This window comes from Panthera leo, chromosome A2, assembly GCF_018350215.1.
Source record: "Panthera leo isolate Ple1 chromosome A2, P.leo_Ple1_pat1.1, whole genome shotgun sequence".
NCBI classification, from domain to species: domain Eukaryota; kingdom Metazoa; phylum Chordata; class Mammalia; order Carnivora; family Felidae; genus Panthera; species Panthera leo.
The window spans coordinates 27,002,068-27,026,911 of record NC_056680.1 but is presented as its reverse complement, the minus strand read 5'-3'; the positions used below and the strand labels follow the sequence as shown (position 1 = coordinate 27,026,911).

Genomic DNA, 24,844 nt, shown 5'->3' with positions numbered 1-24,844 from the left:
TCAGCACTATGTGCCAGGCATTTACCTTTCACAATAAACTCATGAGGCAGATACCAACCCCATTTTACAGATAAGAAAACCAAGGATCACAAAAATGTTACCCATCTTGCCAAAGTCACATAGCTAGTAAGCAGCAGGGCTTGGATTTTTACCTCTAGTCTGACTTGATTGTAAACCACTCCTGCTGTGTAACCAATAATTCTCAAGCATACCAGAAGAAGAAGGGCAAAAATCACATGGGACTTTCAGGAAGACACATTGTCCAAATTCTTTCAGGGAATTCTCATCCATGACTCTTTGTCTTGATCCAGACATGGGCTATAGAGCAGAGCATGTAAACTTAGCAAAAGGTTTTGCTAGAACTTTGTCCCAACTAGTCTTCTACCTTCTTCATATGGTGTCTGGGTATTCTTTTGCCTTATGATTTTCACAATTATTTTTTTAGTTTCCTGAATTGAAAATACATTGCATCTATAAATTGGAAGGAACAAAAATAAAGTTATGTCATTAAAAAATAGAATAAAATTAACAAGGAGTATATATTTGTTCTTAGAACTTTTTTTGGCTCCTCATAAAAAAGCAATTATCATCATAGTCAGGTATTAAAACCACATTATGACATTCCTGCAGGGTCTTATTTGGGGGTGATGAAAATATTTTGCAAGCAGGTAGCTCAACATTGTAAATACACTAAATGCCACTGCTTGTATACATTAAAATGGTTCATTGTAAGCTATATGAATTTCACCTCAAAAATAAAAACCACTCCACATTCCTAGAACACAAAATTAAACTCAAGCATGCTTTACCCTGGAGAACGAATTCTACCCTTAGCAAAGTCTCTGCCAAGCTGCGGCCCTCCTGGGGGGGTCACCAGGCATTCTTTGAAATTCAGAGACAACAGCAGCTTCCTGAGTTGCCAGATGACCCACTGCCATTAGAAACATGGCTGCAGAGTCAACTCATTTGGGACAAGAAAGAAAGTGCCACAGTGAGTGCACCGTAAGCACAGTTTTAAGAGCACTTGGCAGCTTGGCTGACTCTGATTCTCTTAGCATTGTCCCCATCCCCTTCCACATATGCACAAATGCCCACGGCTACATGGTTGTGCCATCTCAGCATGGAATCAATCCCACCGATGCCTCAGAGATGCCATGGGGAGTGGAGAACCCAGCCCCTCCTCGGCTCCCTGCTAGAGGAGAACCACACCTAGGTTGTGTGCCTTGAAGCCACGCTGCTCGCATCCAGCATCTGCCCAAGTCCCTGGTCTCCTGTGCAAACAGTTCTGATGGTTTCCTGCCCTCCCACTCCTAACTTCAGGGCACTGCCTACATGAGTCCTATCTGAGCCCTGCTCAGCCACCTATAAATGCCCCATTACATCAACGTGTTCGTCTCATCACGGGCAACACTGCACATCCGAATCACTGTCACAGGGAGGTTGTGTTTCGTGTTCGGGAGGGAGGGTGAAATGCACATTGTCATCTGCTACCCTGGGTGGCCAAGAGCAGACACACCATGTTCCACCAGAATTCAGAATGCAGCTTCAGCCTACGTGATGGTTTTCTGCCATGCAAGGCTAATCAGCTCATGCCAGGATCAAGGCTACAGCACTGGCCTCATCAGCACTCTCCCCAGACTGTTTATACTTTGCAAAGATCAAAAAGCATCCAGAGAATGAACACGAGTACCATGAAATGTCCCTATCCTTTCTTTCCTGAAGGTCAAGGTTTTATAATGAGGCTCACAAAGGAGCAATACAGGGAGCTAGAAACACACATAAGAAGAACCTCTATCAAAAGGAAAAAAAAAATAGGTCATTGGCCATTTTAATGGGATCATTTCTGTCCACTGGCCCCTGGTGCTAAAACCATATTGGAAATGTAAAAGTGGGATCTTTCATATTCACTAATAATGTCCCAACAGCAGTAAGACTGAATTTAGTCTGAAATTACACACTTAGGCAGAGGATGGTGGTGGGCGGGGGAGGGGTGGAGGGTTAAGAATAGAATGTGTTTAGGACAGGCTTTTTCAAGAGAGCCTGAGACAAACTTTGTATGCAAGTGGTTTCTTTGACAAAGGATGCCTGGGCAGGAGGGAGGGACTATAGGACTGAGACAGGAATGGGTGGGGGGGGGGGGGGTGCAACACAAAAACATGCTATCAATCTGGCCCGCACTGTAGACACTGCAATGCTAGATCCCTTAAGACCTTCTTAGAAGCCTTGTCAAATGTGCCTTAAAAGTGGTTACCCTAGGGGATGAGAAGAGAAAGAGAAAGCATTTATTCCTCAACTCTCAACTCCCATTGGCCAAGAGTTTCCCAAAGGATCATTAATTCCTAGGCTTCTAGGATGCACCTGCAAACCTGCCAAGCGGCTCTGACAGTCCCACTGGGCCATGATGTCAGGGAATTCCTGAAACAAATTCAGGAGGCCTGGGATACACACCCAAGCAAGATGCTGTTTATTTCTACCTGCAGAAAGCTGCCTGAAGCCTGTGTGAACAGGTCGTTGCAGCCAGGGTAGAATCAGAAGTCAAGAGAATTTGAAGCCACATTCCATACAGAACTCGGAGACCCACAGCCTCACTGATCAATGCTGGAGGAACTAAGTGCACTTATTGGAAGACATACAAAGCTTTGTATATGAAGCAAATCTCCCATTATCCTACCTTATGAAGATTGCTCAAAATTGAGTGTTCTATTCTCTGAGCATCTTTAACTGTGGAAGGAATTTTGATAAGTCAAAGGGTGCTTCCTTGCCCCTTTAACAAAAAGGAAATTCTCTATTTCAAATACTCAATATTTGCTTCTAGTCTCAAAAGTATTGACATCATGACTCAGATATTGGTTTTGGACAGAAAAGGCAAATTCTCAAAGTCCTGCCAACATGGGAATGCTTATTCTTTCCTCCTCCTCACAAGAGCCTCTGATTTGCCTCCCTTGTCAGATTTCTACTTCCCCTTCCCATACACAGAAATATTTAGGATTCAAAATTCACAAGGTTCTTTTCCATTTTACATATAGGCAGAGTATAACTCAAGAAAATCCAGAAGCAAAAGTAATATCATCAACACTTGGGTTGAAAAAAACACTTGTTTATGAGCTTGCCATTTCCTTATTCAACTAACAAAGTGTTTAATGGCAATTCACAAAAATACTTCCTGAATAAAACTGGTTATTTTGCACCAAGAGGAGAAAAAGATGATTCCCTAGTGATCTTGCTTAGGACTGGAAATTCTATAGTAGCTATAGGTGTGTGTTGGACAAAAATAAGAACATATACCTTAATAGTTTGTGGCTTCTCCAGGTTTCTTAAATGGTCAGTGGCTAAATGTTACCCCCCCACACCCCACCCCTTGCAACTTAAACATAGACTGCCCAATCCTTGGTCCTTAGTAGTTGGAAAGTTCTACCTTCAGGACCCATCCTGCAGCAATTGTAATAATGTCCCTTGCTTTTTCATCTGGGGATTTAAATGGTACCATGAGATGTACACATACCCAATGTGGGTTAGGGGTGTGATTTAAATATGCTGTCAGTTTTGATTTTTCACATTACCTGCTCATGCTGGTCAAGAGGGCTCACTAAACTAGCAATAGGGTTTCAATCTGAGGAGGTAAAAATAAACCCTGTGTCACGTGAGTAGCTGGAGGCTTTTTCAGACTGAGTTCAGCACACTGAAGGAAGGAAGTTGCCCAGTGAATACAATGAAGGGAGACAGTTGTCCCCTCCAGAGTTCAGCCACAGGATTCTCTTCTCATTAACATTTCCCCTTTTGGAGAACAGACTTGTAAATTGTCTGCACAGAGGTACAATAGCTGCTAATTAGGTGTCTTAACTAATTGCTTGACCACAAGGAAAACAAGTAAGAAAGAAAATACTTGCAGTTCTCCTTCAGAAACTGATAAAGCAGTCTGAGGTTCCAACAGTGTCTTGCACACAGAAGCACTCAATAAATGTTTTCAGAACACAATGCAATGGGATTCACCCCAGTACCTAGATTTTATTTTCAGCCAGTGCAGTTTTCCCTCTCTGTGATAGAGGTTTGGTTTCCTACTCAAAGATACACAACCGCCCATGGCTCCAGCTCAACATGCATGGTGCACAGGACAATTGTATCCAGAATAGCCTAACTAGAAACCACTATTATCAGTGATTCTTCCAAACAACCAGCTGGACAGATTTTTTCTTCTACTCTCATGCTTTTGGGCTAGACCGAGGATAGCAGTCAGGATGGGCTGAGTTGTGCAGCAATAAGAGCAAAATCCCAAATCTTGGTGACTTAAAAAGATGTAGGTCTACTTCTTGCTTGTACTGCATACTCTGTACAGTTTGATGGAGGACTGTTTACCCACTGGGTTTCCATGTTCCCTGTAGCTGGGTTTAAAAAAAAAAATCCCTTGCTCTGGCAATTAAGTATTTCCACCTAGATGAGACACATGCTACCTCCTCTCGAATTTTATCATCCAAAGCAAGTCAGAGACCACAACTGCAAGGTGTCAGGAAGTGGAAACATCCACATCCTGAGAAGGAGGCAGTAAAATGGAGTACAGTTACCTTTGAACAACAGGTTTTAAACAACACAGGCCCACTTACACATGCATATATTTTAATACCATACAGTACTATAAATGTATTTTCTCTTCCTTATGACCTTAACATTTTCTCTTCTCTAACTTACTTTATTGTAAGAATACAGTATATAATACATATACGGTACAAAATATGTATAAATTGAATGTTTATTAGTAAGAATTCTGGTCAACAGTAGACTATCAGGAGTTACGTTTTGCGAGAGTCAAAAGTTAGTGAAGTTTTGGCGGTGGTGGGGGTGGGGTGGGTATTATTCAAGGGTTAACTGTATTTGGGAAAAGAGATCTGCTTTGGCTTCATCTGGGAAGATCCTGACTCTGTGCCTCCAACTCTGGATGGTGTTTAAAGTCCTATTAAAAACCCCTGGGAAGGGGTGCCTGGGTGGCTCAGTCGGTTAAGTGTCCAACTCTTGATTTCCATTCAGGTCATGAGCTCACGGTCATGAGATGGAGTCCTGTATCAGGCTCCTCAATGGGCACTGAACCTGCTTAAGATTCTCTCTCTCTTGGAGCGCCTGGGTGGCTCAGTCGGTTGAGCGTCCGACTTCAGCTCAGGTCATGATCTCACAGTTCGTGAGTTCAAGCCTTGCGTTGGGCTCTGTGCTGACAGCTTGGAGCCTGGAGCCTGCTTCGGATTCTGTGTCTCCCCCTCTCTCTGCCCCTCCCCCACTCATGTTCTGTTTCTCTCAAAAATAAACAAACGTTAAAAAAATTTTAAAAAAAGATTCTCACACACACGCACACACAGAAAAAGAAAAAATGCACTGGAAAGAATTTTCATTGAAGTGAAACATGTTATAGCAAAAATATGGTTTAAGGCATGACCCAGTCTTAAATTGTTTGTTAGGGAGTTCTTAAAGTTCTATCCTAACTACTGCCCACTTCAGTTAAAAATGAGGTTCTTTACCTATACATATAGAGAAACAGAACTCTAAATAGGCCTAATTCCATTTGCCATGGTAGTCCTGTCAGTACAGCACTGCTCGAAAGACAAAGTTTTGTGCATTGCTAGATTTTCAGTAAACAAGTCTAATGAGGGTTCAGTTAAGTCATGTGTTCCAGAGAACTGAATGAGCAGAAAGGCTTCTGTGAGAGGTCTGAAAAGAGTAAGTGAGAAAGCCAGATAGCAAACGCTGTAACAAGGCTCCTGTCCCCAACAGACCAGCGACACTCCCCCCCCCCACCCCCATGAGGTTCCAGTGAGAAAATAAATCCCCTGTGGCCAAGTTAAAAGATAGGGTCTCTCCCAACTTTCCACAGATGTTACAGAATTCAGAAGGGGCTCCCAGGACACAAGTATGGAAGTGAGCACACCCGAAAAAGGAGCCAGGTTTGTGGCTCAAGGCAAGGTCAAGGAGTTTAGGAGTGGTGTTGGTTTAGGAGTCATGGGCTAATATTTCTGTTCTTCCCCTGGAGAAGCCCTCAAACTGTAGCCCTCAGGTCCAATTGGGCTGTTTCCATATGGTCTATGACTAAGAAGATTTTACATTTTCACATTGTTGAAAAAAAATTGCAGAAATTCATCTCTTATCATGTAAGTATTATGTAAGATCCCAGATCTTGCCTTTTTGCCTGCAAAGTCTAAAATTACCATAGGGCTCTTTGCCAAAAAATTTGCAGACCCCACCCTAGTATTAAGGGGACTTCCTCCAGCACTCTCCCAGGAACACGTTTTAAGGGAATTCACAAAAGACACTGGTTTATGTTGCTGTGGAGCCCACCTTCTGTGGGTCATAGAACTTTCATGCAGGTACACTAATTGTAGAGAACAGAAGAAACTAGAAAAATGCAGAGGACCAAGAGAAAGACAGTGGTACAGCAGGAATTACATAAAATTGGATTTTACAACCAGCACGTCTGTTCATTTATTTTTTATTTCAACAACTTTGCAGTTGAGGCTCTGAACTTTGGTTGGCTTGTTGTGAAATGCAGGTAATTGGTATTACTTCATCTTCCCAGATGTCGGTTTTGGTGTACATATCAACAAGGCCTACTGGGAAGAACCCATTTTGAACACTGAATAGGCCTTAGCAGACACAGCTGCTGGTGGCATATTATCTCCACACAGTAGAGATAGCACTACGGTCTCATCCACGTGGTAGATTCAGCAAACGATCAACTAGACATTGGCGTCACTCTATTCAAATGTGAGTAACAACGGGTGATTAACCAAGGGTTGATATGGATCTCCAGCCACAGCTCACTAAGACAACTTGGCATCTGTGACATTAACAATTCAGTTTTCAATTAGGTGCCAAACTGTATGTAACAATAGAGTATGGTCCCTGAAGTGAAAGAAAGCACACAGAGAACAGACATTACTAAAGAACTTTCTCTGTGTTCTCATTCCTTCCACATCCATGCCAACACTCATCATTAAGCATTCTCTATATTAAGTGGCTTCATGGTGATAGAAAATATAAAGCCCCTGCTGTCATAGAGTTTACATTCGTTTGATGGGAGAAGATCTATGGTAAGCAAATTAACAAATGGGAATTATGAATAGTTATGTATTGCTATGAAGGAAGTGAAAATAGGCGGAGAGAGTAATTGGATGTCAAGTTTAGGAAGGGTGAGCTGAGAAGATGAGCAACAGCTGGACCAGCTGTAGGGCAAGCACTCCAGACAGAAGAGGAGTGAAAGGGTCCTGAAGCTTCAAGGGGCACAAAGGCCAGAATTTGGTGAGGGAAGGAGAGAGAAAGGAGGATAAAGTCTAGAGAAGCCGAGGGTCAGATTATGTACAGCTGTGGCTCTAATATAAAGTGTGGCTTGATTTTAGTCGATTGCAAGGCATAAGGTTAATTATTTACAACTGAGCACCTGTGGTCCATTCCTCCTCATGGTGGCTAAGGCAGAACAGTCACCCAGAGGAACCAGGAGTCAAAGGAGTTTGCACAGCTACAGCTGGGGGAAGAGTGGAGCTGACCACATGGAGTTTGCTGAACCTGCCAGCCGCTGGAGGAGTAAGTGTGGACCAGACAGAGAGAGAGAAGAGCCATAGTTGGAAGCTGAAAAGACACAGGTAAAGACAGAAGGTGAGAAAGAGGTCACAAGGTCAGAAGGGCTAAACTTTCATCATCATCGCCCATTCCTCTTTTGATCCCAGTATGGTGTTCCCTGGTTGTGTAGACTGTGATTAAAGGAGAATGTGGCCACTGTGAATCCAGAAATGTGTTGGACACCATGAGACCACATTGGAGGCCAAGTCAGACACAGCTAGAGGAGGATACAGATGCCAAACCATGTGACAAGTTTTGTTTCTCTTCATGCTATGTGGTCAGAGAGCAGATTTCTTCAAAATGGAGCAATCAGGGCAGAAAGAAAAGGAGATGGAACTGTAAACGGGCTCTAAAAAGTAGTGGTAAATCTGAAATGACAAGGAATGGACAGAAGCCAAAGCTGAGAAATAGGGTGACAACAAAGAACATTCCTGATGAAGGCCACCATGATTTCCTTTTCTGGTAATTACAGCAAGATGTGTTTTATAGTAACATTTCAACAACAGACTTAATTCCCTCCACCTACCACCTGGCTCAGATCAGTATCACCTCCCCTTTCTTAAAAGAGGGAGTTCAGAGAGACTCTTTAGAGAGATAAGAGGGGACACTGGCTGTTCTGAAAACAGGACGCTTTCTTCTTTGAAAACTCTTTCAAAGGGAAAAGCTGCCAGATAATGAAAAGTATCATCATCATTATTATTTACTTCAAATATTGGGCTCTCTAACAAAAGCTTCATTCTTTGTAATCTTATTGTTGTTTGGGGTATCAAAAGGGCATTGAAATTCATTTACACCTTCAGCTCTGGATACAACGAGTGCCACCTGCTGCTCTCCCTCTGAGGCTGGTTTATCCTATTATGCTATTTATAGGAACTCCATGGTGAAGGTGGCAGGAATAGTGATGCCAAAGTTTCTTGCTTCCCTCCGTCTGACAGCTGGCATGTTGTCTGACAACACAAAGGAAAAGAAGAAAGGTTGCATATCAAAATATTTTGAAGGCTCTGCTGTCAAACATACAGACGCACAACTTAGATGATTACTTAAGTTTCATTGCATTGTCCAAAATGAAATCTTTCTAACCTGGGGGAAGTTTACACATTTCAGGAAAATAATTTGGTTTTCGACTCCAATTTTTTTTTTTTACCTTTTCTTATTTACACATGTGTGCGCATGCACCCACACACACACACACACACACACACACACACACACACACAGGGAAGGTGGCTGTGGGGGTGGGGAGGCAGAGTGCACACACAAGCTCTCTAATATTTTGCCGAGGAGATCAGTTCTGAGTATGAGGTTTTCTTTACTTCTAACATGCAAAATGAGTTCATCAAGGTAAATTTCCATCAAGTAACTCAAACACCTACCGACTCTGATAAGTAAATAAAGTCACCCTAACATAGAAAACTCTAACTAGCAAGATGGGGTTTAATGCAATCAATGCCCAGGAGTACAAAGGCAAAATGAGTACTCAAAGTTTGACTCAAAGGAATAGAAGGCCTTTCCAAGTTGATTATCTTCTATTTCCTAGCCTTTGGGTTCTAGAAGTTCTTCACTATCCAAACATCTTAGAACTCCCCCTTTTGGATATTTGCATTATTAAAACACCACACTCCACAGCAGTGTTACATATCCCCTACTGTATGGCTAATATCCCTGAAGATAAAGGTCTTTCGTGGAGACAAATTTAATCCCTATTTTATCACTGGTCACAAATTCAGATACTGAAAATGGTGAGAAGGCGTTTGTGTTAATAACAGACTTTTTGCCAGTGCGCCTTCAGCCTCCCTGCCACGGTCTTCTTCAAAACCTTCCTTTCCACTGCCAGCCCCCAGCTGCCTGGACAAGGAGTAGAAATCCTTGAATAGAAATGAATTCTCAGAGGTTTTCCTGACCTTTGACTTGGGTACCAGGTCTCCAGAGGATGCATTGAACTGATCAGATTGCCTCTCAGGAATTTGAAACAAAAGACACAGGTGGTTGTGAGGAATCTAGGGGAAGAGCTAGGACACAGTCAGTGGCAGCACATGCCCACATCCTAAGGACCAAGGACTGAAAGGCAGCTGATTGAGAGTGAGAAAGGATCAGATATGAAGACTCAGAGGTGGAGAGCAAGCCAGTCCCTGGAGCTGCCCTGGGGCTGGACCTTGCAGATGTCTGATTGTGTGACAGCCCCTGGGTTCCTGGGAGATCTCTGTATCCTTACAAAAGAAAAAGGACCTTTGAACTTCAACTCATTGAGCAGATCTCTCTTCCTTTCAACCTAAAGATCCCTTATTCAGGAGATGGCCGATAGAATCCCTGAATCAGTCACCTAGTTAGCTGTTAAACACACAACACTGGTCTCTATCCGGAAGTCTCCAATCAAATGATGCTGGAAATGGAGATCAGGAATCTGTTTTTTTATCAAGTACCATACACCCCACCAGAATCAGACAATGTTTGTTACACAAACATCTTCAAAGGCATTTAGCCTTTAAAAGTTAATAAAAATACGAAGAACAAAAAGTTGCTTAACACCATATTCAGTGTTTAGAACATGTCATAGTCACATCATCTTTAAGTCTCTAAAAAACACTGCAAATATGAGGGGTGGTTAAGTTAGTCCACAAATAGTACATCATTGCTTATTACTGCAGTGAGTTCTAATTGTTCTCCTTAAGTGAGCATGTGCCTATTAAAATTAGCATCATATACAGCTTTGATTTCCCCTTTTGTCCATAAGCTGTTATGTGTCCTATGTGACATATGCCATGTCATAATTGTGATTATTTCAATGCCAATGAACTGAGAAAGGAGAAGTCAAACTATCTCCAGAGTCACAATTACAAAGCTTAGTCTTTCAACAAGTATTTACTAAGTACTCTGTGCCTAGATCTCCACCAGACACAAATGATACAGAAATAACTAACATGCCAGGCCTTGAGCCAAAGAGGTTGTAATCTTGGTTTGGGGGAGAGATGTGCTGATAATTTATTAAGACTGCCAGGAAGATCTGTGAACACCAAAACAGACATGTACAATGGGGTCATGGAGAGAGTGGGGTCAACTCTACAGTAGGGGAGGGATAAAAAGAGAGTCTTTCCAGATTCCACTCAAATGGAGTCTCATATAGTACAGCCTATACCTGAGTGGGTCCCATTTGGTTAATTCTGGAATTGATTATTTGCCAGCACTGGATGACAGATAAACCATGTCTTCTACCTAGGTTTTATCAGGAATAGATATTATAATCTTTATTTTCCATCTCCTCAGTCTTATTTCTCGGGTTAGCCAAAACTCAAGCAGGTGGAATACACTGCTTGACCCAGCACGAAGAAGTCACTAAGAAATCATTTTCTTAGAACTTTTCTACATTTATTAATATTCCAGTGTCTACCATACTGAAGACTGGGCCATGCCCAAAGGTGTACAAACTTTTCCATTTAGAGCTTAGTCAGAGGGAAACACAGATGTGGACAATAAAGGTATGACATAATTGCCACATGTTTTAACAGAGTGGCACAGAATTATCAAGAGCAATTAATTCTGTCTCCCAGGTAGAGGCAGATTCTGAGGGCAAGATATTTGCTCTGAATTAGGGTTTGAGCCTCTAAAGACTTACTATAAATGAGAAAACTAAACCATTCTAACAAAGAATATATACTGTAGGAGTTAGCTTTTGCTATGTAGCAAGGCACTCCAAAACATAGCTTACAGCATTTATCACTGTTGTGAGTTACTTTGGCAGTGCTGCTGCTCTGAATTGGCTTGGCTGAAGCCATGTGGCCTAGGAGGACCTCGCTCCCTTGTCTGACGCCATCACTGGGATGGGTGAGACAGGCAGGGCCTCTGTCTTTGTGGCCTCTCCTCCTCCAGGAGGCTAGCCCTGGCTTGCTCATATGAGGGCAGGATTCTTGGAAGCAAGAGAAAACAAGCCCCAGTAAGTGCACATTTTCAAGCCTCCCATACCACACTGGCAAATATCCCACTGGCCAAAGCAAGTCAAATCAGATTCTGGGGGTAAAGAAATAGATTTTCTCTCTTAATGGAAAGAGCTGCAAAGTCATGTTGCAGAGGTGTGTATGCATACATTCGTGGGAGGAATGATCACAGCCATCTTTGAAAATAATTTGCTCTATTATTAAATTGTATTAAATATATACAGAACCACATCCTTGGTTAATCCTAGTAATTTTCACTTGGGGGCAGGGGCATGAGTGGGGAAAGAATATGAAAAAAATCGGTCTATGGCGAGTCTAACCCATTATCATCACTACCACCACCATCACCAACACAAACTCAAAAACTGCAATTCCACAAAGTAAAATACATAAGGTCAATGTAAAGGTCCAACATTGCTTTAAACAGTATCATTTAAGTCACCCTTAAATGGTATAAACATAGAAACAAACATAGAATGGTATAAACACCTGGAAGACGACTCATTTAGCTCCTATTTAATATGGAAGAAGCAAAGCCCAGACTGGAGCAACTCTTGGCAACTCACTGAAAACCATGAGAAGTGCTTGGCTGGCTGGCTCAGCAGCCAGTAGGTGTGCAATTGACATTTGTTGTGGACTTTGTTGATGCATTGAAAGAGGTTCCAGTATCATGAAGTGATGCTGAACATCTGCTTATCCTGGTTCCTCCAATGGCTGAGGTTTGCACTTTGGTCAGAATGTTAGCAAACAGAACCTTGTCACAAATTTTGTCAGGGACTAAAAGTCAATATCTGGAGTCCTCTCCCACCCAGAAGGTGAATTGATATTGAATTGAATCCTTCTCGTGCTGTTACAAAATAAGCCCTTAAAAAACAATGAGCAAATGGAAAATAGAGTGTCTTTTATTGATTGTGATGTTTCCACTTAACTTGATTCTGGCTGGGGAGCTTCTCCGGTGGCACATGCGCACAGAGCAAGGACATCACCACGGTCGATAATTCTGAGGAAATGGACAGCCTCGTCTGCCTAATGGATCTCTCCAATTTCCTCCACTGGGATCCAACTTGGGATTAGTCACTCGACAGATTTTTCAACAGTTCCTCTAGACTTTGCTTTCTTTCAGAGCAATTTGGTACATGTCAGCTGAGCATCTGAGCTAAATTTCATGACTAAGGACTTTTTTTTTTTTTTTTTAAGGACACTGAGGTGTTCTTTTGCTTTTCTTTTGAACCAGAAGTAGTCTGATTTTTGTGTTATTTTCTCCATAGGTCATTAGCAAAATATACACTCCTGTACAATATCCTACCCCCGCCATCCCCCTCCCCACACACACACAGGGAAAAAAATGCCATGAAATATGCTTTACAGAGGATGTTCTAGTAGTCCCTTAGGTGTTGTTCTCCCCTAATCCTGCCTTCAATGCCGTTTTTAATAAACTTTGCATTTGGGAATAACTTTAGATTGACAGAAACGTTGCAAAATTAGTACAGGGAGTTCCCATATACCCCTCACCCAATGTTTGCACATTACTATGGTACATTTGTCTGAAGTCCAAAAGCAGCATTGCTACATTACAGTGAACTCTAAACTTAAATCACATTTCACCAGTTTTCCCATATTATGTCCTCTTCCTGTTCCAAGATTGAAACCAGGAACCACACTGCATTAGGTCAGCATGTCTCCTTCTTAATTTCCACTATCTTGTGGCACTTTTTCAGTCTTTGTAATAACCTTCACACTTTTGAGGATTATTGGTCAGATATTTTGTAGAATGTCCCTCATTTCAGCTTTGTGTGCTGGTTTTCTCAGGATTACCCTGGGGTTATGGGCTTTTGAGAAGAAAGGCTACAAAGTAAAGTGCCTTTCTAGTTATATCATATCCAGTGGTTGAGGCTATTGATGTGATTTCTCACTGGCAATGCAGACCTTGATCACCTGGCCACAGAGTATCTGCCAGTTTTCTCCTCTGTAAGCCATTTTTTTTAAAGTAGCTAAGCCTAAAATGGATCATATTCAGGTGGTATTCAAAACATGGTGTTGCTCACGATACTAAAATTTAAAGGGTCACTACTATTAGCCTCCTCCAAGGCAGGCAGGGAGAACCTGAATAGAACATTAGGAAGTATTAGGATGAGAAAGAAAGAGGAGGGTAGTTTATTTCAAATTAAGCTTCGAATCCAAATTTTATAGTAAAGTTCTTTCAGAGAAGATACTCCTTTATTTGGCCAAATGGTTGGCTTTGTTTCATGGGATCTGGCTTCAGAACCCTGCTTTTAGAAGCAGGGCAAGCTGATCCACACCCCCAAACTGTTTAGATATTTTAAAATGCTAGTGGTCACGAGCTTATATTCTACTTTACATCGAGAAAAATTGAGAATAGAGGTCTGTTTAGTTCAAGGACATCTTGGGTGGAAAAAAGTTAAGTCCATTTAAAATCCTACTGATGTAGTACTTAGTACATAAATAATGTTGCTTATATATTCTTCATGGTAATAAAATCTGCCTTGTGCTGGAGAACCTTGCTCTCCAAGTGTGTTCTCTTCATCAACTGCCTTGATCTGGGAGAAATGCAGAGTCTTGTCCCTCCTCAGACCTACTGAATCAGAGGCTACATTTTCACTAGATCTCCAGATGATCTGGAGGCACATTAAGGTTTGCAGAGTGTGACTTTAGAGAACATAGAATGTTACCAGTGAAATCTTTGATGTGAAAGATAAACATGGAGCTAATGAAAAAATATGTGCACTGTTATACAGGTTTTTATTTTGGTATCATTGATCTCTGCTGTAATCTTTATTATTTCCCTCTTCTGCAGGTTTTGGGCTTTATTTTCTTTTTCTAGCTTGGTTAGGTTTGAGACCTTTCTTCCTTCTTTAGGAAGTCCTGGACTGCTATATACTTCCCTCTTATGACTGCCTTTGCTGCATCCCAGAGGTTGTGAACTGTTGTGTTTTCATTTACATTGGCTTCCATGTACTTTTTAATGTCTTCCTTATTTTTTTGGTCAACCCATTCATTCTTTAGTAGGATGTTCTTTAATCTTCAAGTATTTGTGTTCTTTCCAAATTTTTTTCTTGTGGTTGATTTCAAGTTTCATAACATTATGGTCTGAAAATATGCATAGTGTAATATCCTTTTAAACTTGTTGAAGGCTCATTTGTGACCCAGTATGTGGTCTATTCTGGAGAATGTTCCATGTGCCCTCAAGAAGAATGTGTATTCTGCTGCTTTAAGATGAAATGTTCTGAATATATATGTTAAGTCCATCTGGTCCAATGTGTCATTCAAAGCCATTGTTTCCTTGTTGATTTTCTGCTTAGGTGATTTGTCCATTGCTGTAAGTGGGGTGTTAATAGTCCCCTACTATCATGGTATTATTATCATTGAGTTTATGTTTGTGATTAAATGACTTATTTGGGTTCTTTCACATTTGGGGCATAAATATTTACAATTGTTAGATCTTCTTGGTGTATAGACCCCTTAATTTATAAGGAAACCAGAAGCTGGTTCTTTGAAAGAATTAACAAAATTGATAAACCTCTATGAATATTTATCAAAAAGAAAAAGGAAAGGTCCCAAGTAAATAAAATCATGAATGAGAGATCACAACCAACACTGTGGAAATACAAACAATAATAAGAGAATATTATCAGCAATTATATGCCAACAAATTGGGCAATCTGGAAGAAATGGACAAATTCCTAGAAACACAAACTACTTTAACTGAAACAGGAAGAAGTAGAAAATTAGAATAGACCCATAACCAGTAAAGAAATTGAATCAGTAATCAAAAATCTACCAAAAAATGAGAGTCCAGGGCTGGATGGCTTCCTAGGGGGAATTCTATCAAACATTTAAAGAAGAGTTAATACCTATTCTTTTAAATCTGTTCCAAGAAATAGAAATGGAAGGAAAACTTCCAAACCATTCTATAAGGCCAGCATTACCTTGATTCCAAAACCAAAGACCCCACTAAAAAGGAGAATTACAGACCCATCTCCCTGGTGCACATAAATGAAAAAATACAAGACACTAGCAAACCAAATACAAGAATAAATTAAAAGAATTATTCACCATGATCAAGTGGGATTTACTTCTGGGCTACAGGGGTGGTTCAGTATCTATAAATCAACCAATGTGATATATCACATTAATAAAAGAAAGGAAAAGAACCACACAATCCTCTCAATAGATGTAGAAAAAGCATTTGGCAAAATACAGCATCCTTTCTTGATAAAAACCCTGAAAATAGGGAAAGAAACATCTCAAGATCATAAAGGCCATATATGAAAGACCTACAGCTAATATCATCCTCAGTAGGGAAAAACCGAGCTTCCCCCTAATGTAACGAACACAACAGGGATGTCCACTCTCACTGCTGTTGTTCAACACAGTGTTGGAAGTCCTAGCTTCAGCAATCAGATAACTAAAAGAAACAAAAGGCATCCAAAATCAGTAAGGAAGAAAAACTTTCACTCTTCTCAGATGACATAATACTCTATATGGAAAACCCAAAGGTTCCACCAAAAAGCTGCTAGAACTGATACTTGAATTCAACAAAGTTGAAGCTTATAAAATCAACATACAGAAATAGGTTGCCTTTCTGTACACCAAAAATGAAGCAGCAAAAACAGAAATAAAAGATTCTCTCCCATTTATAAGTGCACCCAAAACAACAAAATACCTGGAAATAAACCTAACCAAAGAGTTGAAAGGTCTGTACACTGAAAACTACAGAAAGCTTATGAAAGTACAAAAGAAGTTGAAGACACAAAGAAATGGAAGAATATTCCATGCTCATGGGTCAGAACAAATATTGTTAAAATGTTGATACTACCCAAAACAATCTCCACATTCAGTGCAATCCCTATCAAAATAATACCAGCATTGTCTACACGGCTAGAAAAAACAATTCTAAAATGTGTATGGAACCACAGAAGACCCCAAATAGCCAAAGCAACCCTGAAAAAGAAAACCAAAGCTGGAGGCATCACAATTCCAGACCTCAAGTTGTATTACAAAGCTATAATCTTCAAGACAGTATGGTACTGGCACAAAAACAGACACGAACCAGCATTTTGATCAATTAAACAGAATAGAGAATCCAGAAATGAACCCACAAATGTATGGCCAACTGATCTTCAACAAAGCAGGAAAGAAAATCCAATGGAAAAAACACAGTCTCTTCAGCAAATGGTGTTGGGAAAATGACAGCAACATGCAGAAGAACCTGGACCACTTTCTTACACCATACACAAAAATAAACTCAAAATGGATCAAAGACATAAATGTGCAAGAAGAAAACATCAAAATCCTAGAGGAGAAAATAGACAACAACCTCTGAGGTCAGCCGAAGCAACTTCTTACTAAACATATCTCCCAAGGCAAGGGAAACAAAACCAAAAATGAACTATTGGGACCCATCAAGATAAAACGCTTCCGCACAGCAAAGGAAACAACCAGCAAAACTAAGACAACCAACGGAATGGGAGAAGATATTTGCAAATACATATCAGATAAAGGGTCAGTATCTAAGATCTAGAAAGAACTTGTCAAACTCAGCACCCAAAAAACAAATAATCCAGTGAAGAAATGGGCAAAAGACATGATGAATACTCTTCCAAAGAAGCCATCCAAATGGCTAACAGACATATGAAAAGACACTCAACATCACTCATCGTCAAGGAAATAACAAGCCACAATGACATACCTCCTCATACCTGTCAAAATGGCTAAAATTAACAACTCACCAAACAACAGACGTTGGCAAGGATGCAGAGAAAGAGGATCTCTTTGACACTGATGGTGCAAATACAAACTGGTGCAGCCACTCTGGAGAACAGGATGGAGGTTCCTCAAAAAACTAAAAATAGAGCACTCCTATGACCCAGCAGTTTCACTATTAGGTATTTATTCAAAGGATAAAAAAATGCTGATTTAAAGGAGCACATATACCCCAATGTTTATAGCAGCACTATTAACAATAACCGAAGTTTGGAAAGAGCTCAAATGTCCACTGATTGACAAATGGATAATATATACAATGGAATATTACTCAGCAATTATAAAGAATGAAATCTTACTATTTGCAACAACATGGATGAAACTAGAGGGAATTATTCTAGGCAAGTCAGAGAAATGCAAATATCATTATTTCACTCATATGTGGAACTTAAGAAACTAAACAGATGAACACAGGAGAAGGGAAGGAACAATAAGAAAAACAGAGAGGGAGGCAAACCATAAAAGACTCTTAAATACAAAGAACAAACTGAGGGTTGCTGGCAGGGTGTTGGGTGGGGGATGGACTAAGTAGGCGATGGGCATTAAGGAGGGCACTTTTTGGGATGAGCACTAGGTGTTATATGGAAGTGATAAATTACTAAATTCTCCTCCTGAAACCATTATTACATATTACATATGTTAACTTGCACATATGTAACTTATACATATGTATAACATATTACAATATGTTAACTTGGAAGTCTACGTGCACGTGTTTTTTTTTTTTTTTAATCCATCTATTTCAAACCAATACATAAGTTTTCAAGACACAGTTTGTTAAATGAATGGATGATCTTAATTATGCTATTTTATTTACCTTGCAAAGGCAAAATTGTTCTTTTGAACAGATATGCTAATTAGTTAGATTTTACAGTAGGTAGTCAATGCACAAAGAAATATCCTTTAACATAATCCTAAAAAAAGATGAGCAGAAAAATAAAAGATCCAAACAGGACCTGGAAAGCATTAGCCACAGAAAAAATTTCATTACATCAAAATTAAGAATTGTTCAAAAGACACTGTTAAGAGAGGAAAAAAGAAAATACATTGATATTTGTAATCAATATAACGAATAAAGTATTTGGAAGATATAAAGTACTATAGATCAATATAAAGAATCCAATGCTTAAAATGGGCAAAGTATGTAACTCTTTATGAGGAGGATATCCAAATGGTTCTATCCAGAGAAAAGTGTACTCCATCCCATCAGAAATCAGGAAATCAAATCCACAATGCCAAACCACACTCCGCCACTGGACTGACCAAGCAAAACCAGACATAAAACCCAACATAGTAACTAAGACATTACCAAGAGTTGGCAAGAATGTGGAACAGTAGGACATGTCTGTGTTAACATGAACTGGTACAATTTTAAAAAATAGAAGTTAAAAAATCTATTAAAAAAGGATATAGAACAGGTGAAAAGGCATATTCTGAATTTTTTCTTATAACCAAGAGCCAGAAGAGGGCTCTGGTACTCAGTGTTTTTCTGTGATAAGTCTTTTTCTCACTGTGCCTGGTTGCTCCCTGTACCCCTATGGCCAGTCTTCCAGACAACAGATTTTTGTATTTAATCATTGCATGAAGTTGAGGTGTGCCTCCCTCTATCCAGACCCCATTCCCACATAAGCCTCTGACCCTTGGCTTCTCCTCCCTCCCCAGACCTCCCTCTCTGGCTGAGGGGAATGCCCCTCACTCTTGTGCAGACATGATGTGTAGGTCAATTACAACTTGGGAGAAGAGTCCAGTCCCTGGGCTTAGACACAGTGTTTTTCAAAAAGAGACATGAAAAAGATCACCTAGAGACAAGTTTTCTTAACAGACAATTCTGCTGGGCGCCAGAGAAGCCAACGTGGACCTGGGCTCAAATATCTTGCCGACATCCTGCATTTTGACAGCTCCAATTCTTCCTCTTTCAATTTCAATTCTTATTGATTTTCAAGATTCCCATTTCAGAGATGTATGCCATCATTGTACTACAGTGTTTAGCAATCTATCTGTGCCTGCTTTTATATGCTAGATTGATCCTTTCCTACTGAAGCTGCAGGCGGTGAGCATGTGGTTGCTACTCAGGTGCCAACCTCTGCTCATGAGCCAGGTGAGGCCTTTCACCCTCTCACCTGGGGGGAAAACGCTACCCCGAGCCTGTTGCAGGGAAGGTTCACATTTGGAAAGGAAGCAGAAGTTGGTGATGAACTACTTCTGGGAAGAAAGCATAAACTGGGGGCAGGGGAGTCAAATCCAAGGTGGGCAAGGTGAGTAGACACACTGCTCTGTATTTCTATTCAAAGTGCCCAGATTCCCCTCCAGGAAGTCAGGGAGAGAATTGCATTAAGTGATTACATACTTGTTTGGTTCTGGTTCTGGGGCAGAAATGCTGAGCATCTTTTTTAATGTGTGCAAGTAAATGGCTTGAAGAGACTTTAGGAAGCATGGGGAAGGCAAATTAAATGAACCTGAATTAGAATGTGTTTCTTACTGGACAGTTTTTCCAAGAAAAACTCTGGAATAAATCATGGAGTCTACTTGAATTAAAGCACTCACAGTGAATGTACTGCAAGAAAAATGCTTCAAGATTGAGAGATTAAAAGTGCAAGTAAAACATTTAGGGATTATGATACTTATATTTTCCCTTTAGCCTAATTTCAACTCTTCCATCTGTAGTGACTATGATAGTGGGGTTTCCTTTTTATTAGGGGTGGGTTTTTCTTCATGTCAATATTTTTCCTCACATTTTCTTTTGATTCCATTGCAAACTCTTCCCAAATTCCATAGAACACTGAAGGGCTGTCACATCCTTGGCCTTTCCTCTCCCTGCCTAACTCAGTTCCCTTGGTTAGATACTGCATGGGATATAATTCTGAACAAATTTAGTTGATCAGAAATTCCAATTTAACTGAGCATGCATGGAATATACTCATACTAAAAGATGTTGTTTATCTGGGGTTCAAATTTAACCAGCATGCTGTATTTTATCTGGCAACCTTACATTGTACCCACTCCTGCTCACTTGCAGGTGCCTTATTTCCCTTATGAAATGTACCTGCTGGGCTTTCATTCCATAAAGCAGCAATGATCAAATGCCACCTGAATGACGACTGGCTGGGGGTTTGGGATAAGCTGAATTATTCTGCACTGGTTTTTGAGTAGAGTCCTTATCCTGCCTTATCTTTGCTACAGCTGGTGAGCTCCCTTAAATGATAGGAGAGCAACATCCCCTGAGGACAGTTGTTATCAAGACAAAAGACAACCACTGTCACAGGAAAGGCAGTCTATTATTGTGTTGTGAACAGAATGGTTAGAGTATCCCTACCTTAGTATATTTCCACTGTAACCTAAGACACTGTTTTGGTCCCAGGAAAGGTCACCTTCTACAGCCCATAACGGGTTGGTGAAACTGATTATGGAATGGTACCAGGCATAGTCAATGAAGGAAAAGACTAATGTGAATTCACCTTTGCTCCTGCACTATTCCTGGGTGACCACTTCACTCAAAAGCGATCTACTTCCAGGGCTGTGGATTTTCCCAGGCAGTGTGGGGTGGGTTGTGGGGGAGAGAAGATGTATGTTCATGGGTGTGTACATCCTCAGGTGTATGTGTTCTTGGGCAGTGAGTGTCCTACAACTCCAAACCTCCTCTCTACAACCCTCTAAGGGCCTAGAAATTCTATAGCAGGTCAGGTTTTTCTTCCTTTTCTCTCAGTATCTTCTTACTCAGAAGCATTTTATAGCCCATGCATGTGCATCAAGAGGGCATCCTGGGTTTGGCTCCCTACAGTCTTGAGGCTCATCCGTGTGCATTTCCTGGACCTGCTGCATCGCCCATGTAGCCTCCTACAAGGATGGTGGCATTTAGATTCACTTCACAGAAGATCCTAACAAGGTATGTAGGGGAGAGTTCTGCCAATGGGCTGCAATTTGAAGAGTTTCCAGATACTCCTTATGCAACACTGAGTTGTGTGTTGCATAAATGACCCATTTTACAAATAAATCTGTAGGACCTTGTTTCTGTGCCATGTTACAAAGGCACAAAGTTTACCTTTTTCCAGCACTTATTAAGGTACACAGTGAGGAGAAGAGAAAGGGAACAGGTTTGGGAATATTGGCCCAAGTGAAAGATTCACAGGAGATGGATTTGAGCTTGGTGTAATGAGATGGCCTTGAAATGCAGAGTTACAGAGATGAAGACACCTCAAAAATATATCAAGCTCTGTTAACTGGAAAAGCTGTATGAGGCCTCTTCCAGTTCTAAAGAATTTGATTCTTTTGAGACCCTCCTGATTTGTCATGCAAACAAATGGCAACATACAATACTTAACATATTTCGTAGTTTTAAGTATTTTCTCATCATTTCCTCATTTTTGCAAATAAGCCTTGAAATATGATTATTAATCCCATGATTTAAGTGAGGAGGCATATTAAAAACGATTGGGCAAGTTTTCCATTGCCACAGAGCTACCAGATAATACAAACTCTGCTTTTCTGGCCTGAAACCTTTTTCCAACACAAGTAGAGATACCAGCTATGTCCCAGGCACTATTCTAGACACATGGTGAGTAGGAGACCAATTCCTGTTCCAAAGAGCTTAGCATAATACCTCTTCATGTACATTAAGTCAAATTTAGTATGGATATGCAAAATACTTCACATACCTTTCAAAAGTAGGAAGGGGTAACATAAAAATGTATGCAATGTAGTCAATGCATACTGAATCTTGAATTCTTAGTGGCCAATTTAAGAAGACAGAAAAAGAGAAAAGGGCATTAGAGGCATGAGGAAAGAACCAGTAAGAGAAAACCCTGGTATAATGGGAAAATGAAGAATGCAGAGACCATACTTAACACTCTGACATACTCCAAAGATGGGGACAGCTGTCCCCACTTTACAGTTGGCACAATCCAAGGGTTCAGACATTTTGCTCTAGTAGTATTCGGTACCTCAAGGTACTCATGCTACAAGATAATCCTATCCACAAGTTTTAACTTCTCCTACCAGTTCTTTTAGCTCCAATTTATACTTTTCTCCTAACTCAGATCTCACTCTACTTATATTGAAACAATCAGTCCTCCTAAAACTGCAAACTCTTTGAGGCTGAAATCCATTGTGGATTCATGTTACCATCTAACCCACCTACCATAGTTGCCAGCATCTATTAGTTCTTCAGTACATCCTCACTGAATGGAGATTGAGGTTTCTCATCCCCAATTTGCCACCTTGGGTAAATAAATCAGACCCCTACTTAAACAATATCCATTTTCATATTCACCATACCAAAAACTGTCATTCTAATACGTGCAAGGCATCATCAAGTTTTCATCAGCAGAAGGCACTTCCCTGGATTCTGGGGAGACAGGGTGAAATGGCAAACAAAAAATGCCCTCTAAGAACTTACACCATTTCCTTTCCCACAGTGTTTCCAATGTTCATTCAGAACCCACTGCATCAGTCCTATCTGGGTTACCCAGGGACAAACTCTTGCCCACAGAACTTCAGGACTGTCTCCACCATCTCACCTGCCAATGAACTTCACTGAAGGGTGATGGGGGAGAAGAATCAGCCCAAGTTCATATGGGTGATCTGGATTTCATTTAGATGTACAGTGATCGGGATACTATGTGCTAGATGCTATGGTCTGAATGTTTGTGCCCTCACCCAATTCATGCTGAAATCCTACACCCAAAGGTGATAGTATTAGTAGTTGGGGGCTGTAGGAAGAGATTATGTGGGAAGGTCATGAGGATGGATCATGTCATGAAAGGGATTAGTGGTCTTAAGAAGAATCTACAGAGCTCCTGTGCCTTTTCTACCACTTGAGGACAGTGAGAAGTCCACAAACTAGAAGACAGCCCTCATCCGACCACGGCACCTTGATCTTGGACTTCTAGCCACCAGAACTATGAGAAAGAAATTTCCATTGTTTAAAAGCCACCAGTCTGATATTTACTATAGCAGCCCAAATGGACTGAGATACAACATAAACAAATGCCAAGAGGGTATATAATACACACACACACACACATCTGAAATAAACCTGAAAGTCCAGTGTTATAATTTGTCAATTTTCTTAATAAGATGACAATTTGCCAAAGGAAAGCTATGGGAGAATGTTATCTACCTTGTATATTTTCCAGTGAGATCCTTTGCTAATAATTCCCAGCATTCTCTAGGATGTCTAGGGTATTGTTGATGTTCAAACAAATTTTCCTCAAGTGAGACCAGATGGGGAATGAAGATGAAGTACAGTGATACATTTATAGTTCTTATTTGTTTCTTGCAGAATTGTGAGTTATGAAAAATCAAAGTCTTTTCATAGGCATCAAGATAAATAGGCTGTAATTATAATCTAGAATAATAAATCTCTTGGTTATGCTAAAGAAAACCAGATTGCAAAGATCTTGCAATTAAAAGAGGTCATGCTGAATAAACAAACTGTGGTATATCCATTCAATGAAACGTTATTTAGCAATAACAAAAAAAAAAAAAAAAAAAAAAAAAAAAGAGCTGCCAAGCCATAAAAAGACATGAAGGAAACAAATGCATATTGCTACATGAAAAAGAGCCAATTCAAAAAGATCAGTGTTTGTCAGGGTTTAGGAAAAAAAGATGAGTAGGCAGAACACCAAGGATGTTGAGGATAGTAAAACAATTCTGTATACTGTAATGATGGGTATATGACATAATATACTAGTCAAAACCCATAGAATGTAGAATACAAACGAAGCCTTATGTAAACTATGCACTTTAGTTAATAACATATCAATATTAGCTCATCAGTTGTAAGACATGTAGCACACTAATCCAAGATGTTAATAACATGGGATCTGGGGGTGGGACGGTTCATGGTCAGATATATGGGAACTCCTTGTCATTTCTGTTTGATTTTTCTGTTAACCTAAAATGAAAAAAAAATTTAAGCAGCCCTATAAGAAAAAAAAAATCTCCCAGAATGAAAATTCCAATATATCAAAAGGAGTGTTAGGATTACACACCTGTTTTTAGAGGGGAAACAGTGGAGGGACATGGCTTCTGGTGTTCTTATGGTCTTATTCATGATAAGTCATGTATATTTTGAGATGCAGAAAGTGAAGGTTTAAAACACACAAAACCAAGGAATACACTCTGAAGCAGCACTAGATCATTGCATGGTAACCAGAAAATGAAGATGGGGAAGTGAGTGGAGAATAACACAAAGAAGAATATGACAAAAGGTCATGATAAAAACTTTAATTAAAGAAATACAGGTACAAGAAAAATATGCTTTAAAAGGGAGGAAACGTCAGGAACTCAGAAATGATGTAACCACTGTATTTGCTTTATAGTTTCAAACACAGGGCCACTCCAACTGTATAGTATTATATGGTCAAACTTTCTACCCAACAGAAAGGAAACTATAGCAGGCTATAACTCAACTTTTCAAAACTTCCTACTGTTTCTCACCCCTGGTTATTTTTTTTCCTCAACCATTCTCAATTTTGCCTTCAGCAGGAATATTTTTCACATTCAAGTCGTTCAAGACACTCTGATTTTGATCTGAAGAT

General features: G+C 40.2%; 1 long non-coding RNA gene across 5 annotated transcripts in view; it reads right to left on the bottom strand.

Annotated features, from left to right (window-relative positions):
- LOC122214511 overlaps positions 1 to 24,844 on the bottom strand; it is a 161,811-nt gene that overhangs the window by 121,147 nt on the left and 15,820 nt on the right. For 2 of the 5 annotated variants that reach the window (XR_006199915.1, XR_006199918.1), the window contains one exon: positions 8,388 to 8,540. The exons of the other annotated variants lie outside the window; for them this stretch is intronic. This is a non-coding gene — a long non-coding RNA (uncharacterized LOC122214511). The remainder of the gene's footprint in view (positions 1 to 8,387; positions 8,541 to 24,844) is intronic. 5 annotated transcript variants of the gene reach the window in all.